This window comes from Bos indicus, chromosome 12, assembly GCF_029378745.1.
Source record: "Bos indicus isolate NIAB-ARS_2022 breed Sahiwal x Tharparkar chromosome 12, NIAB-ARS_B.indTharparkar_mat_pri_1.0, whole genome shotgun sequence".
In the NCBI taxonomy this organism is placed as follows: Eukaryota; Metazoa; Chordata; class Mammalia; order Artiodactyla; family Bovidae; genus Bos; species Bos indicus.
Genome location: NC_091771.1, coordinates 79984633 through 80002220, shown reverse-complemented (window position 1 = coordinate 80002220; position 17588 = coordinate 79984633). Strand labels below are relative to the sequence as shown.

At 42.6% G+C, this 17588-nt stretch overlaps 1 protein-coding gene across 5 annotated transcripts in view; it reads right to left on the bottom strand.

Annotated features, from left to right (window-relative positions):
* PCCA (propionyl-CoA carboxylase subunit alpha) overlaps positions 1–17588 on the bottom strand; it is a 360640-nt gene that overhangs the window by 50582 nt on the left and 292470 nt on the right. The gene's annotated exons all lie outside the window — the stretch shown is intronic.

Sequence of the window (17588 nt, the reverse complement as noted above, 5' to 3'; positions counted from 1 at the left end):
AAGTGATAAGTACAGAATCCAACATGAAATTCAAGCAAGGAAGCAAGATCGTTACACTTGGGGAAAGTAACTTAAGAGAATGAAAAATGGCTCTTAACGTTATGAAGGGAGAAAAGAACGCCAAACACCAGAGTCCAAAGGCTTCATCCCCCCTTATGTGACTTCCCTGCCCCGCCTCCAACAGGGCCCTCTGAGAGGTGCCTTGGTCTCCTCCAGCTTCGCTATGAAAAGCCACGAAAGCCTGACTTTATGGGTGCACCAGTCTTCACTTACTACACTGTGTGTGCCAGTCGGTCGCCACCTACTTGCGATTCTGTTTCTGTCCTATTGAAACTGGTGTGTGTCCCCAGCACCTAGGGCACGGGTTGGCATATAATAACACTCAACAAAATCTTGTTAAGTGAATGAAGGAATGAATGAATTTGGAAATGGATCACAAATTTCCACGGTTATTCCCAGGTGACACAATGGTAAAGAATCCGCCTGCCAATGCAAGAGACACAAGACATGGGTTCGATCCTTGGGTTGGGAAGATTCCCCTCAAGAAGAGAATGGCTACCCGCTCCCTTCCAGTATTCTTGCTTGGGAAATCCCATCGACAGAGGAGCCTGATGGGCTGCAGTCCATGGGGTCACAAAGTGTCAAGACACGACTGAGTGACTCAGTGATGTGATGCAAAATATCAGTGCAACCTAGACAAGGACTTTTTCCTCCAAGCTTCTGATAATTTTGAACTAGTGACTTGGAAAGATACTTAATATGTTTTTCCTTCTACACAATATTAGTGCTAATTAAATACAGTGTCAGTTATTACAGCCCTTACAAACACACGTAGGTGGTCTACAGAACAGGATTAATACCTAAATGACTAAAGAATTAAAACACTGGTATTTGAAGCTTTGACAAATATTTTCACTATCTGCGTTTCTGAAGCAAAACATCAGTTCACAGGCAACCAGAGGGGACGGCCCAGGAATGTGCACAAAACATGATTAGTTGGTTTAAATCTCAAAACAGTACAAGGTGCCTATTAAAAAATTATACGAACCACATTAACTTTCTCTTCGATGCTGATTATTCTTTTTTCTTCTCTTTATGTAACGACCTTCCTGCACAGTATGTGCTGCCATTAAAAAAAAAAAGCCTAGGGAAATAAAAGGAACTGCTTGCTTAATATAAAAACATTGTATTTGAGGAAGAGATAACAATGTAATAGAAAATATACAATAATTAAAATGTATATGCTTTGTTGTTTTGTTAGGGTTAAATTTGTTTTAATAAAACAACTAATACACAGTTTTGGATACTTTTGCATTTACCATAAGTGCTAGGGAGAAGGAGGAATCCTATTTAGATGAGTCCTGTAGACTCACAGACTTAGAGAACGAACTTATGGTTGCCGGGGGGTAAGGGATGGTTAGGGAGTTTGGGATTGACGTGTATACACTGCTATATTTAAAAGGGATAACCAAGAAAGATCTACTGTATAACGCACGGAACTCTAATCAGTGTTATGTGGCAGCCTGGATGGGAGGGAAGTTTGGGGGAGAATCAACGCATGTGTATGTCTGGCTGAGTCCCTTTGCTGTCCACCTGAAACTACCACAACATAGTTGCTCGGATATACGTCAATATAAAATAAAGAATTTAAAAACTCAAAAAGAAAAAAAGGAGTCCTGTCCGCATACCTACTAGGTGGCTAGAACCTAAAAGACATTAGATGTTAACTAGACTTACTGTGGTGATCAAAAACAATGCAAAAATTGAATCATTATGTTGTACATCTGAAACTAGTATACCATTATATGTCAATTACACTTCAAGAAAAAAAAGATAGTGACACATGTTGGCAAGTGAAAATGAAGATGCTCAGTCGTGTCCGACTCTTTACAACCCCATGCCATGGACTGTAGTCCACCACGCTCCACGGTCCATGGGATTTTCCAGGTATGAATACTGGAGTGGGTTGTCATTTCCTTCTCCAGAGGATCTTCCCGACCCAGGGATTGAACCCAGGTCTCCCACACTGTAGGCAGACGCTTTACTGTCTGAGCTACCAGGGAAGCCCGTTGGCAAGAATGTAGAGAAACTATATAATGTTTGATTAAGCGCTGAGGGGAATGTAAAATGGTATAATGGCTTTAGAGAAGACTGGCAGATCCTCAAAACCTTAAGACAGAATTGCTACATAACCCAGAAGTCCCACTTGGAGGTATACACTAAAGAAAAATGAGAACGTGCATTCACACAAAACACACATACAAAGGATTGTTCATAATGGCATCATGAATAATAGCTCAAAAGACAAGCAAGTAGATGGCCATTCTGAAGGAAAAAATGTGGTATGTCCATAGAATGGAATATTATTTGGCAAAGATGAATGAAGGGCTGATGCTATGACATGGGCAAATCTTTGAAAAGGTGCTAAGTGAAAGCAGCCAGTCAGAACAGATCACACGTTGTATGGCTTTGTTTATATGTAATTCCCAGGATGGGTGAATACACGGAGACAGAGAGTAGGTTAGCGGCTGGCAAGGGGTGAAAGAAAAGAAAACAGGCAGTGACTGCTAATGGATTTGGGGTTTCTTTTGGGGGGTGATGAAAATACTCTAAAACTGATTACGGTGAGGGGTGTACAGCTCTGTGAATAGACTAAAACATACTCAATTGTACTCTTGGAACCGTGGGTGAATTGCGTGGAATGGGGATTATATCCTAATAAAACTGGTTTGTTTTCTTAAAACTTCAGAGGCAGCCATTTGAAAATTCTCTGTAAATCAAGCACCTGTATTTTGGCCAGAGGCAAAAGGTAAAAAATGGATCAGGAGAAGAAAACAGTAAAAATGCAAAACATCTGCAAAAACAGCAACAAAAATAGCAATGCTGCAATAAATGTAAGGAAACTGCTTCTAAGGGCAAATATTAGAATTAAGTAGTAAGCAGGATGCTGACTACTGCAGTCAAAAATAACTACTTTTTACATACATAAAAGAAAAACATGAGCCTTTACTTTGGAAATTCCACTTAGAATCAAACGAACTTTGATTTGAAACTGAATAACAAAAGAGGTTTAGTTTCTAACAGTTTTGACCTATTTTAGACAGATATTTATTAAATATTTATTAAAATGCTTTAGCTTGAAATACTATAGGCACCAGAAAGAAAACAAATATGAACAATTCAACTCTATAACTCCTGTTCAATAAAACTCGCTTCTCCATGGCAGGTGGTACACAGAACTCTACCCAGGGGGTTAATCAAAATTCCCTTAGAATAATTGAAAAGCATCTGTATTTCCCCCCCAGAAACCGCAAAAAAGTCACAGCAAGCAGAACATATCATCCTGACTATTAGCACGGAGCCTGTAGCCACACGATGTGCTGTCCCCAGGAACTGAGTGACAGGACACAACCGCGTATCTGATAAGCCAGGGACGTCTGCCCGCGTGAGACGCAAGGACATTTTTTAAAAATCAAAAGACAATGATAATAAGTTGCACATGTGATGTTTTTGCTACCAGTGCAAAGCAAACTACACTTTGTGACAAAAGTCATCCTTCTCAGAACGGGATGGTGCCAGGCAAGACCTTGGAGGTCGCCGACCTCGACCTCTCATCTTACAACAAAGAAAGCTGAGGTTTCGGAAGGTCACACCACCAGGGCAAAGCATTGCTGGGGCTAGAAATGAGATCTTTCAAGGCTCTTTTCACAAAACGTTTTGGTTTTTTTTTTTCCTGTCTTGAGTGTATGTACTACAGAGAGTGCTACCTAAGAAATGGAAGAGTCCTAGGAACTTCTGGGAGCCGTGTTGGTAAAACTCCACACAGGAGTGCCATACTAACGAACTACGGACATACACGACCGCAGAGCTTGGAGACACTCAAAGTTTCAGTCCAAGTAATGTGTACATTAATGTAAGGGAAACAGAACTACACTCTGCAGGGTACAAGTCAGTTATGAGAGTTGGAGGCCTGCAGCCTGACTGACCACAAGAGTCCGCTCTGCAAGAAGGTGACCGTCACACTAAGGCACAGAAAACAGAAGGAACGGAGGTGGATCCAGAAGGGTGTTCTGGCAGAAGGTTAACAGTGATGCGCGGGTTTCGGCAGAGCATAGGTGCGCTCAATCTCTCTTCATTCTCGTTATCACATAACCCAGACCAGCTCTAAAATTATTCTAACTAGCTTCCTAACTATTTTCATGAAAAAAAGTGAAACTGAAAGTCACTCAGTCGTGACTCTCTGTGACCCCATGGACTACACAGTCCATGGAATTCTCCAGGCCAGAATACTGGAGTGGGTAGCCTTTCCCTTCTCCAGGGGATCTTCCCAACCCAGGGATCAAACCCAAGTCTCCCACATTGCAGGTGGATTCGTTACCAACTGAGCTATCAGGGAAGCCCAATTATTTCCGAACCATCATTCAAAGCTCTGGAAGGCAAATTTGAAGATCTGGAAGAAATCTTCGCCCCCTCAAATTAACATACACGCATTCTGGTTTAGACATCCAGTCTTCGTGAGTTTAGTTATTGGACACCAGTTCCCTTGTTTCCAACTGTTTGTAGGTTCTCCGTGTATTAATCACGGTTGGGTTTTTTATTTTCTGTATCTTACAATGATTTTTAAATCTTGGAGGCCTTAAGGACCTGAGAGATCCTGCTCATCCGCCCCCAGCCCCTCCCAGGGCTAGCTTAACTCTTGAAGACAGGGCTGAGCCTGGGGACACACCTTTATATTCCACCAGCCAAACCTTTTACCTAACACAAACCAAAGCATCGTTTCCTGCCCCAAATCACCCTAGGGCCAGGTACCATATAAGGAGGACCACTCCTAGAGCCCACCGACATTATTCAAACTCGCCAGTCCTAACCTGTTTACCCAGCTTCACTTGGCTTTTCCTTCAGAAACCCCCTAAAGGTTGCACCCCCCCCACCCCTTTCCCCCAACTCTGTGCTTTCCCCTCACTCCTTTTTGCCTCCTAACTAACCTGGAACTTCCTAAGCGGCCCTGTGTGGCATGGCGTCCAGACCCCTTCTCTAGGAGGTGTAACTAATGAATTCTTTCAGTAGGCATTAACCTCTCCGAGTTGGCACTAAGTCACCTTGAGAAATTAAAATCCTGCGGGTACATTTCAGAACCCTCTGCCAAGTGCAGACCAGGCCAGCAGACCCACGGAGGGCCAGGCTACAGGCTGCACAGGGTGGGCATGGAGCAGGGGGAGCTGTAAATGAGGGACGGCCCACCACTCTCACCTCCTTATAGGCTCGCCTTCAAATCTCAAGAGCTGCCACTTGGAAGATGGCAGGCTTTGTCTCAAGCCCAGACATACTGTGCACACACGTGGCACACACAGCATGTATTTATGTAAGTGTATTTTCAACAAATTGATAAACTGATACAACAATATCTGATTGATCTTTTACTCTGAGGAGCATTAACAGAGACGATCCAACAAGAAAACACTACTGATGGGTGAGCCTGCAAAAACTTCGTTCTTTTTGAAAAGAAATGTAGATACAATCAAGAATATTTTATATATATATATATGTATGTATATGTGTTTGTGTGTGTGTATATATATATATGTATGTATGTGTGTGTGTGTGTGTGTGTGTGTATAAATCCCTTGGATCATAACTGCAGATACTGATTAAGAGAAAACTTCATTGATAAAAATTGATATTATGGTCAAAATTTGGTGAAGACACAGAAGCATACAAAGAGAGTCATCAATGTTAGGAAAAAACAGTTAATATATGTGACATACATGTGTATGGGGACTAGTTTTTCCTTTAATACAATCAAGATGCCAACATGAAACAAGCTACAATGAACAGGGTGGATTAGCTGCTTACTACTTATCCACGGGCACATAAGAGTAAGTTTGTGGAGCATCAGACAGCTTTAATTAGAAGTCCCATCACTTCAAGGCAAATTATGGGAAACTGTGGAAACAGTCGCTGACTTTATTTTTCTGGGCTCCAAATCACTGCAGATGGTGACTGCAGCCATGAAATTAAAAGATGCTTACTCCTTGGAAGGAAAGTTACGACCAACCCAGTGAACAGTGAATAGTGAAGTCGCTCAGTCGTGTCTGACTCTTTGCAACTCCATGGACTGTAGCCTACCACGCTTCTCTGTCCATGGGATTTTCCAGGCAATAGTCCTGGAGTGGATTGCTATTTCCTTCTCCAGGAGATCTTCCCAACCCAGGGATCGAACCCGGGTCTCTGACATTGTAGACAGACGCTTTACCATCTGAGCCACCAGGGAAGTCCTAGAGAGCGTATTAAAAAGCAGAGACATTACTTTGTCAACAAAGGTCCGTCTAGTCAAGGCTATGGTTTTTCCAGTGGTCATGTATGGATGTGAGAGTTGGACTATAAAGAAAGCTGACCCTGAAGAATTGATGCTTTTGAACTGTGGTGTTGGAGAAGACTTTTGAGGGTCCCTTGAACTGCAAGGAGATCCAACCAGTCCATCCTAAAGGACATTAGTCCTGGGTGTTCATTGGTAGGACTGATGTTGAAGCTAAAACTCCACTACTTTGGCCACCTCATGCAAAGAGCTGACTCATTGGAAAAGACCCTGATGCTGGGAAAGATTGAGGGCAGGAGGAGAAGGGGATGACAGATGATGAGATAGTTGGATGGCATCACCAACTCAATGGACATGGGTCTGGATGAACTCCGGGAGTTGGTGATGGACAGGGAGGCCTGGCATGCTGCGGTTCATGGGGTCGCAAAGAGTCAGACATGACTGAGCGACTGAACTGAACTGAACTGAGACAGCTTTACGGTTGGGGAGATGGTCACAGATGCTTGTATGCCCTTTATAAACATCATCTAGGCATGGACATTTTGGCACTATTGACATTTTAGGGCAGATAATTCTTTTGTAGGGCTGTCTTATTTACTGTAGGATGTTTCAGAAGCCTCTTGGGTTAGATATGTTCTCAATATATTTAAAGAAATTAGTCCACTAGATTTCAGTAGCAGCCCACCACTTGTAACAACCAAAATGTCTCCAGACATTGCCAAAGGTCCCCCAGGGAGCAGCATCACCCAGGTTGAGAACCACCAGTTTAGATGTGCAATATCACAAAATATTGCCAGGCACCTGTGTTTCACAAACTACTGCATTATTCCTAAAACCCTTGAAGGGGACTCAAAGTTTTGTTTAGCAGAGGGTAGAGAAAGAGAGGTTCAATACTCAAAAAACAACAGTGCCTCTTCCACAGCACACTTCACCTGGTGCTCCATGCCCCAACCACCTGCAGTGTCAGTGAGGTCTTCTCACACGCTCATTCAGAGGAAAGGCTTTACATAAAGTGAGCATCAAGCTGCAATTTTAATCTATTTTTAATAGCTACAATAGTTACTTCAATCAATATTACCCTTTCTAAAAAAAGAACCACCCCCTAGCCCCAATATGAAAGGAATTCTCACGAGGAAACTGAGGGGTGTAGACCTCCAGCACTAAGCTAAGTGGGTGGGCTCTAAGATCAAACAAAGAAGAAGAGGAGGGTCAGTCCCCTCAACCCCCGCTTCACAAGCTACTCTCTACCAGGTGGTCAGGAATCATACAGAGGTGCAGAGGGCTGCGGCAGGACCTAAACCCCAACCATGCAACGTGCTGCTGGGAGGAAGCCAAGCTGTGTCGGTGGTCCAGGTCTGAACCTGTGGCTGCCCACACTACGAGCCATGCTGACCAACTACCACCTGTAAATATACAGCAGAGACTTGGCCTCATCTGTGAGGTGGGGGCTCTGCCAATGATCTCAATGGTTGGAGGTATTAAATGAGGTCACGAGTCTAAAGCAACAAGCTCACCGCAGGCACACTTGGGGAGCGCTGTCTCCTGGGCACCCCTGTCTTAAAGGGCCGCTCAGCTGAGCAGCGGAGACGGGTGCTCACCTTAGTGGCGGGTGGTGGCCCGAGCTCTAGGACACAGTGGACTCCAAGGGGGACTGTGAGAACTTACACACGGATTATCTCCCCATCCTTAAATGAGGCAGCGGTTCCATTTCAAACAAGGGCATGTGACAGTTTCACATGTCCCCGGATGCTTGGTAATTACCTGGGTAATTAACACGGACACCTTAGTCGTTACCTGAGCTGTCCCCTACAACCTTGAGAATTTACATCATATGAAAGATGGGAAAGCTACATCTCAGGATACAGACTTGAGCTACTAGTGACAGCTGGACCTTTCTAGATTTCTAGATTTGGTCTGAATTATATCAAGTCTTAGACCCACAGGACAGCGATCATTTTTACTTTTGGCCTAGATCAGGGTTTCTCAACCTTGGCAATGGTGACATTTTGAGATAGGCAATGTTTTTTGTCGTGGAAGACTGCTCTGTGCATTATGGGATGTTTAGCAGCATCCCAGGCCTCCGCCTACTAGATGCCAGAACCCTCCCCCACCCCAAAAAACACTAACATGCTGGTGAGAAAGTTAATTCTTAGGTAGATTGATAAGGAGTCCAGGGCCCTCAAGGAGGAATGGGTCCAGGGCTCTCAAGGAGGAGAAAAGGACAAATTTTTTTTTTTTTTTTTTAATTCCTTGTCTTCAGTTCAGTTCAGTTGCTCTGTTGTGTCCGACTCTTTAAGACCCCATGGACTGCATCACGCCAGGCCTCCTTGTCCATCACCAAGTCCTGGAGCTTACTCAAACTCATGTCCATTGAGTCGGTGATGCCATCCAAACATCTCATCCTCTGTCGTCCCTTACTCCTCCTGCCCTCAATCTTTCCCAGCATCAGGGTCTTTTCAAATGAGTCAGCTCTTTGCATCAGGTGGCCAAAGTATTAGAGTTTCAGCTTCAAGAGCAGTCCTTCCAATGAATATTCAGGGTTGATTGCCTTTAGGATAGACTGATTGGATCTCCTTGCAGTCCAAGCAATTCTCAAGAGTCTTCTCCAACACCAAAGTTCAAAAGCATCAATTCTTCAGCGCTCAGCTTTCTTTATGGTCCAACTCTCACATCCATACATGACTACTGGAAAAACCAGAGCTTTGACTAGACAGACCTTTGTCAGCAAAGTAATGTCTCTGTTTCTTAATATGCTGTCTAAGTTGGTCATAGCTTTTCTTTCACAGAGCAAGCGTCTTTTAATTTCATGGCTGCAGTCACAATCTACAGTGATTTTGGAGCCCAAGAAAATAAAGTATGTCACTGTTTCCATTGTTTACCCATCTATTTGCTATGAAGTGATGGGACCAGATGCCTTTAGTTTTTTGAATGCTGAGGTTTAAGCTAGCTTTTTCACTCTCCTCTTTCCTCTTACATTCCTTGTTTTAGTCACATAAAACATTTTTTCTTTAAGCCCAGAGCTCAATGTTTTTCCTTAAGCTATGTACCAAGGATTACGTAACAACAATGTATCTGGCTCAAGGACATGTTTTTCCTTTTTACCAAGAACCTTCTGACTAATCTTATCTTAAGAGGTATGTTGTGGGAATGGGTCTGGTAAGATCTTTCTATTGTTAGTTCTAATCTTGTTAATTTAAGATGTTTGTTGTAGGAGTGGGTAAAAGTATATAAGGCCTTGATAAGACTAGCAAGTGGGGTACTCTCATCCCCCTTCTGATGACTGTGTCAGAAGCTTCTCTGTCCTTTGTCACTTTAATAAAACTCTGTTACACAAAAGCTCTTAAGTGATCAAGCCTGGTCCCTGGTCCTGAAGCTAAATCTTCTTTGGAGATCAGGAATCCGACATCACTCACCAGAAGCTATCACTGGTGGTTCACATAAATTTCTTGTGAGCATATAACTGAGTAATTGCAAATATTTTAAACTGACACTATTTCAAAGAGTAACTCTAAAGGTGCTATATGGCCTGTCTCTCTTAGAAATTGAATGGAATCAAATAAGCATTCTAAAACCCTAAAGCATCACACAAGTGTAAGGCATTATGTTATTCATTAAAATTAATTTTTATTTTGAGGGTCTTTGGCAGACAGCAGCAGGATTTTGAGACATTCTGAAATAATTAGGGACACCCTAGGACACTGTGAAATCATGATTGAGGTTGCACTAAATTGGCTCCCAATAGCCACATATAATAGAAATGATTTGGACAATAGATAATGTCACTTTTAAATGATTCTATTAGAGATGCTAGAAGCCGCCCCCTTGGAAGTGGGCATTCCCCAGGGGTCCATTCCGGGCCTGTCCCTTCACCATCCCCTCAGGTGATCTTAGCTACTGCAGGCTTCAGATACCACATCTTCATGTCCAAAGGCACCCACTGACATGCTCACCCTTTATCATTTCCCTGATCTTTCCTTTACATCATGCATGTCCCTCTGGCATTTCAGATTTAAAATGGTCAAAAACCCAACTCATTATCTATTCCATCTGAGCCCAGGTTCAGTCCGTGCTTGGGGAACTAAGATTCAACACGCTGTGTGGTACGACTGGAAAAAAAAAAAAAAAAAATCCAGAAAAAACAAAATACACCTTAGGTGATACTGCCACCCTCGCTAGCCAGCCTGCTTTTCCTTAAATACATGGACGACCTCATGCCTCTCTACCTTCACTTATTTTACTCCCTGTGCTTTCTCCACCATCACTGCAGAGCCGTTTCTGAACGTGCTGCCTCAGGGCCTTTGCAGATGCCGTTCCCCTCTATCTGAACACCGTTTCTCTGCTTCAAACTCTATTCACCCCTAGAGTCTAAGAATGAGCTGGACATATTTACCGGGAGCTTTCCATAATTCCCCTATTTCTTTTTTCCAACCCCCAGAATACTTCTTCTTCACACAAGGCTCTGATCATTCTCATCATGCTAGGGTTTCAACACCCTGGGTTGGCAGTGGGTCATGGCTGGCAGAGATGCCTTTTTCCTTTGAATTGCCAGAACTCAGTGTCATCACATAATAGATGCTCAGTCAGTGTGAGATGACTCAGTACCATGACAACCAACACATGCCAGGCTTTATGTATGCTCCCTAAAAAAAATTTAATGACTAACAGGATATGAAAAGGAGGTTCTCATTCAAAGAGCTACACCCTATGGTTTACACTTTATGCTTTTGTATCAGACAGGAAAAAGTAAAGCTAATAGATCCATGGCTTCCCTGGTGGCTCAGTGGTAAAGAATCCGCCTGCCAATGCAGGAGATGCAGATTCGATCCCTGGGTCAGGAAGATCCCCTGGAGAAGGAAATGGCAACCCACTGTAATATTCTCACCTGGAGAATCCCATGGACAGAGGCGCCTGGCAGGCTACAGTCAATGGGGTCACAAAGAATGGGATACACCTTAACAACACAACAACAACAACATCAAACAGATCTCTGTTCTTCTCTGCCAGCAAACCGGCCTCTGCACCCCATCTTGCCACCTACTGCGCACTAATGGTCTGTGTTTCCCCGCAGCCAGTGCACTACTGAAGGGCAGGAGCTAAGTCGTGTTCATTTGTCACACATCCTAGCATGTAGTTAGGAACTGGCAGTCCACGACTTCTTTTACATTTTTTGTTCAAAATGCTTCATGCAATGAGATATTAACAACTGCATATTTGAATTTTATTCAGCATGCCTATTTCACAAGGCTGGAAAGTAAACATATTCTAAAAGTTCCTTCTTAAAGTCAGGTACAGGATATGCAGAACACGTCACCATGGAAACAATGTTAAAGATTAAGACTGTACTTAGAAGCTCATCTTATCAAATCTTATCTTACCCCTATTCTAGCTGAAGTTTTGAATACTGAAGGGAAATGCAGGAAGGGATGCTAAAGCTTTACTTTTTTCTTAGCATTATAAAATGCATGAAAAAAACCCTAAAAAAACCCTGGGAGAGGGGTTCAGGAGGGAAGGGACACATGTATGCCTATGGCTGATTCATACTGATGTATGGCAAAAACCATCACAATACTGCAATTATCCTCCAATTAAAATAAATAAATACATTTAAAAACAAATATCAAAAACCTCAGATATGCAGATGACACCACCCTTATGGCAGAAAGTGAAGAGTAACTAAAAAGCCTCTTGATGAAAGTGAAAGAGGAGAGTGAAAAAGTTGGCTTAAAGCTCAACATTCAGAAAACGAAGATCATGGCATCCGGTCCCATCACTTCATGGGAAATAGATGGGGAAACAGTGTCAGACCTTTATTTTTTTGGGCTCCAAAATCACTGCAGATGGTGACTGCAGCCATGAAATTAAAAGACGCTTACTTCTTGGAAGGAAAGTTATGACCAACCTAGATAGCATATTCAAAAGCAGAGACATTACTTTGCCAACAAAGGTTCGTCTAGTCAAGGCTATGGTTTTTCCTGTGGTCATGTATGGATGTGAGGGTTGGACTGTGAAGAAGGCTGAGCACCGAAGAATTGATGCTTTTGAAGTGTGGTGTTGGAGAAGACTCTTGAGAGTCCCTTGGACTGCAAGGAGATCCAACCAGTCCATTCTGAAGGAGATCAGCCCTGGGATTTCTTTGGAGGGAATGATGCTAAAGCTGAAACTCCAGTACTTTGGCCACCTGATGCGAAGAGCTGACTCACTGGAAAAGACTCTGATGCTGGGAGGGACTGGGGGCAGGAGGAGAAGGGGACGACAGAGGGTGAGATGGCTGGATGGAATCACTGACTCGATGGACATGAGTTTGAGTGAACTCTGGGAGTTTGTGATGGGACAGGGAGGCCTGGCGTGCTGCGATTCATGGGGTCACAAAGAGTCAGACACGACTGAGCGATCGAACTGAACTGAACTGAAAAACAAACAAACAAACAAAACCAGAGAGACTTCATCAACCCTTGACAAAATGTCAAGCCTGTGGCCACAGCTGCTTTCTACAGCTGGACGGGAAAAGCGTCAGGAATAACGAGAGCTTGATCCCGTGGGGATGGAGCCCTGTGAGTACTGGGAAGAAGTGCCCGTCTGATGTAGGCTCTGCGGTTCTATGCCAGACACCTCCCAGATCCCTCTCCTCCCCATCCAAGGAAACTGGGACCAGGGCACCTTGGGTTAACGGGTCAAGTCCCAGGGGTAATTGACTCAGATGTCCCTGTTTACACAGGAAAGTAAGCCTCTGGGTGGCTGCAAACGCTGGGACACGGGATCAGCATGCAAGAAATCCCAATAAGCCACCTTGTCACTTCTGAAACCTCCCTGATACGAAGCAAGAGATGGAAAAGAGAAGGGAGAAAAAGGCAAGTGAAGACTAGAGATAGTCAGATACGTAGACAGAGGGATTTATACGGTACAGAAGACCAAAGAAGTTCTCTGGATGTTTATTTTTGGAAGACAGTCATAACGAAAAACGTGACATAGGTTACTTCCCAAAAAAGTACTGGTAAAGGAGATGTGTGCTGAGTTGCTCAGATGTGTCCAACTCTTTGGGACCCCATGGACTGTAGCCTGCCAGGTTCCTCTGTCCATGGGATTCTCCAGGTGAGAATACTGGAGTGGGTATAGCCATGTCCTTCTCCAGGGGATCTTCCCAACCCAGGTATCAAACCCAGATTTCCCGCATTGCAAGCAGATTCTTCACCGTCTGAGCTACCAGGGAAGCCCACTGGTAAAGGAAAACAATAATAAACCTAGTTCTTTTCATTTGCCAGTTATTTGGATTTTCAACAAATGGGAGTTTACTCTATTCAAGTTCAATATCCATAAGGTAGTTTTCAGAAAGAGTGAAACTTTTTGATGATGTTCATATTTATATCTATAAATACAAATGATGCAGAATTGGGACTTGTGCTATCAGATGACAAGATACAGCCCAAGCTTCAGCTCTTGCTAATTAAACGAATCAATTAAGAGACTCCAGTTGCCACTGTGTAGCTGCTGTTCTATAGTAGCAATAACAACCCCGCGGGGAGGTCTTTTACTACATTAAAATGCTGTCCTCCACAACTCCATCTGATATTATTAGAAACAGTTATTTGTGTCTTGCTGTCATATTAGTAGCAAAGGCAAATTATGGAAATATGCAGACCAGAATGGTCCCAGTATGAGACCAGGTTGGGTTTTCAGCCTCCAAGGGAACAACTGCTGAAATTCCAAAGTTCCCCAAAGTTCTTTAATGGAACTGATAAATCTATCAGCACAGCATCCATTTAGAAACTAGGTAAGGGTCACATATTTACATACTTTCCTGCTAAGCTGATACAATTCAACTAGATGAATTATCATATTAAGTTTACCCTCCTGAGTTAAACTGATGGAGTTCAAAATTGTTTTCGATGGTTGTCATTAATCGCTGTTACTTCGTAAATGCTAACTTTGAAATCTAATTGTGCTAGCGTACCAAGGGTCATATTAATACCATTCTTAATGGTAAATCTTTGTAAAACATGTTTATTCTACTGATATTATTACTCAAGCTTTCAAGGCTAATAAGAAATAAAGTATATTTATTATCAATAAAAACTTAATTTAAAATGTACAATTTGAGATTTAAATTAGCTTTAAGAAGTTCAGCGTGATTTGGTTTCATTAAGATCCCTGGCTAAGCTTCAAAGACATATAATTTGATAGTTCCTCGAGAGTCCTTGGGTGAATGCCAGCAGCACAGCTATGAAGAAGCTGCTCAGCGCAATGTAGGTTATTTTCTCTTTCGGGCAATATGCATTGTTTTCACACACACAAAAAAACCTCAGTCTTACACAGATACGTTTGTCTTAGAATTGTGATGTTTTAAACATAATGGTACTTTAAAAAAATTAAATACAAGCAATGATTACAGTACAAAATTTGGAATCAAATGGTAACTTCTGTATTCTTCAAGTAGTAACAAAATATACGTCCTTATTGTGAATCACAGTTCAAGTAAGGAATTTGGGTTATGTAAAACACTGAACCTCTTCGGCTTCTTTGTGAGTTTATACTATCTGACATGCACAAACTCACAGCTTCACTAAAAATGTGTCCGCAAAACAAACAAGCAAAACCCAGACAATCTACAAATTGAAGTAGGCACAGATCACCTGGAAAAGTTCTGGGGAGGAGAGCTTTGACAGCTAAATGCACATTATGGACTGAATGCTCATGTCCCCTCCACCCGGTTCATACACTGGCGTCCCCATCCTCACGGTGCCGGTATTTGGCAGTGGCGCCTTCGGGAGGTAATCAGGTTTAGATGAGGCGTGAGAGCTGGGCCTGGCAGAGGAGAGGCAAGGGAGGAGGCCCTGATGCTAGCGCCTGACATGTTTGAAGACGAGCAACTAGGCTGGCTGAGCTGATGTGTATTTTAAAAGGATCACTTTAACCGCTATATTAATGATAAGCAGGGAGCAGGGGTGGAGGTGGGAAGACTGGCTGCTCCAACAATTTGGACAAGAGGTGATGAAGACTTTGGACAGGATGGGGGCAGTGAGAGTGGCGGGAGAGGGAATTCAAGGAAAAGATAAACTTTTAGCTTAAGTTGCCATTTTCTGAGACAGGAAAAATTGTAGGAGGAAGTTTATGTTGGTTTGGGTTTTCTTTTGCAGGTTGTGGCTGTCAAGAAGTATTTTTTTCAACGTTTGAACCCTGAGAAATCTATTAGAATGCAAGGAGCAATAACAAATAGCAGACACAGCACAAAAACCCTTTCTAGCATGACAACAAGAGGTCCAGAAGACCCTACCCACAATGTAAGTCTAGGTAGCTGATAAAAAAAGAATGGCATGGATCTTTATGCAATGACGTAGGAAGATGTTCACAATTTACTGTTGCGTGAAAAGATGTGTAAATCCGTTTCTGGAAGAATACGTCTATTGTTAAAAACTTCAAAACCTCTAAGGGATAAAATGAACACTTTGACGATGGTTAATTTTGTGTGTCAACTTGGCTAGCCAACAGTATTCAGATATTTGGTCAAACAGTATTCTAGATGTTTCTATAAAGGGTTTTTTGTTCTTTTTTTTTTTTGGCCAAGGCATGCAGGATCTTAGTTACCCGACCAGGGATCAAACCTGCACCCCCAGCATTAGGAGCACAGAGTCTTAACCAATGGACCTCCAGAAAAGTGCCATGGTTTTGTTTTGTTTTGTTTTTTTCTTTTTTAGATGAGGTTAACATTTAAATCAGTAGACTCTGAGTAAAGCAGATTACCCTCTAATAACATGGGTGGGCCTCTTTCAATCAGTTGAAGAAAAAGGATTAACCTCCCAAGCAGGAAGGAATACTACAGGCACACTGATCTTGAACTTGAAATGTTAACTACTCTGCAGGTTTGGGAATTGCCTCCACAATCACAGGAATCAACTGCTTAAAGTCAATCAACCAACCAATCTCTCTCTCTCTCTGTACATATGAAAACATAATACACATACTCTGTTGGTTCTGTTTCTCTGGAGAACCCTAATCCAATTTCTTATGAATTTAAATAAAATTTAAATTTTTTAGTTGAAAAAATAAGCACATGCCAAAGTCTCTGACTGTGTGGATTACAATAAACTGGAAAATTCTGAAAGAGATGGGAATATCCAAACCACCTGATCTGCCTCTTGAGAAACCTATATGCAGGTCAGGAAGCAAGAGTTAGAACTGGACATGGAACAACAGACTGGTTCCAAATAGGAAAAGGAGTACGTCAAGGATGTATATTGTCACCCTGCTTATTTAACTTAAATGCAGAGTACATCATGAGAAATGCTGGGCTGGAAGAAGCACAAGCTGGAATCAAGATTGCCGGGAGAAATATCAGTAACCTGATATGCAGATGACACCACCATTATGGAAGAAAGTGAAGAGGAACTCAAAAGCCTCTTGATGAAAGTGAAAGAGGAGAGTGAAAAAGTTGGCTTAAAGCTCAACACTCAGAAAACTAAGATCATGGCATCTGGTCTCATCACTTCATGGGAAATAGATGGGGAAACAGTGGAAACAGTATCAGACTTTATTTTTCTGGGCTCCAAAATCACTGCAGATGGTGACTGCAGCCATGAAATTAAAAGATGCTTACTCCTTGGAAGGAAAGTTATGACCAACCTAGACAGCATATTCAAAAGCAGAGACATTACTTTGCCAACAAAGATCATCTAGTCAAGGCTGTGGTTTTTCCAGTAGTCATGTATGGATGTGAGAGTTGGACTGTGAAGAAAGCTGAGTGCCGAAGAATTGATGCTTTGGAACTGTGGTGTTGGAGAAGACTCTTCAGAGTCCCTTGGACAGCAAGGAGATCCAACCAGTCCATTCTAAAGGAGATCAGCCCTAGGTGTTCACTGGAAAGACTGATGCTGAGGCTGAAATTCCAATACTTTGGCCACCTCATGCGAAGAGTTGACTCACTGGAAAAGACTCTGATGCTGGGAGGGATTGGGGGCAGGAGGAGAAGGGGATGACAGAGGATGAGATGGCTGGATGGCATCACCAACTCGATGGACGTGAGTTTGGGTAAACTCCAGGAGTTGGTGATAGACAGGGAGGCGTGTCATGCTGCGATTCATGGGGTCACAAAGATTCGGACATGACTGAGCAACTGAACTGAACTATAAACTATTAATCAGAAAAGCAAGAATAACTACAAGTCTTAGGTGCAACACTTAAAAAGTACATATTGGACAGGTGTCTTCACATGTACTTTAATCTGTAAACTATACCACACCTCTATACATATATAAAGTACAAAGCATGAAGTAAATGTACA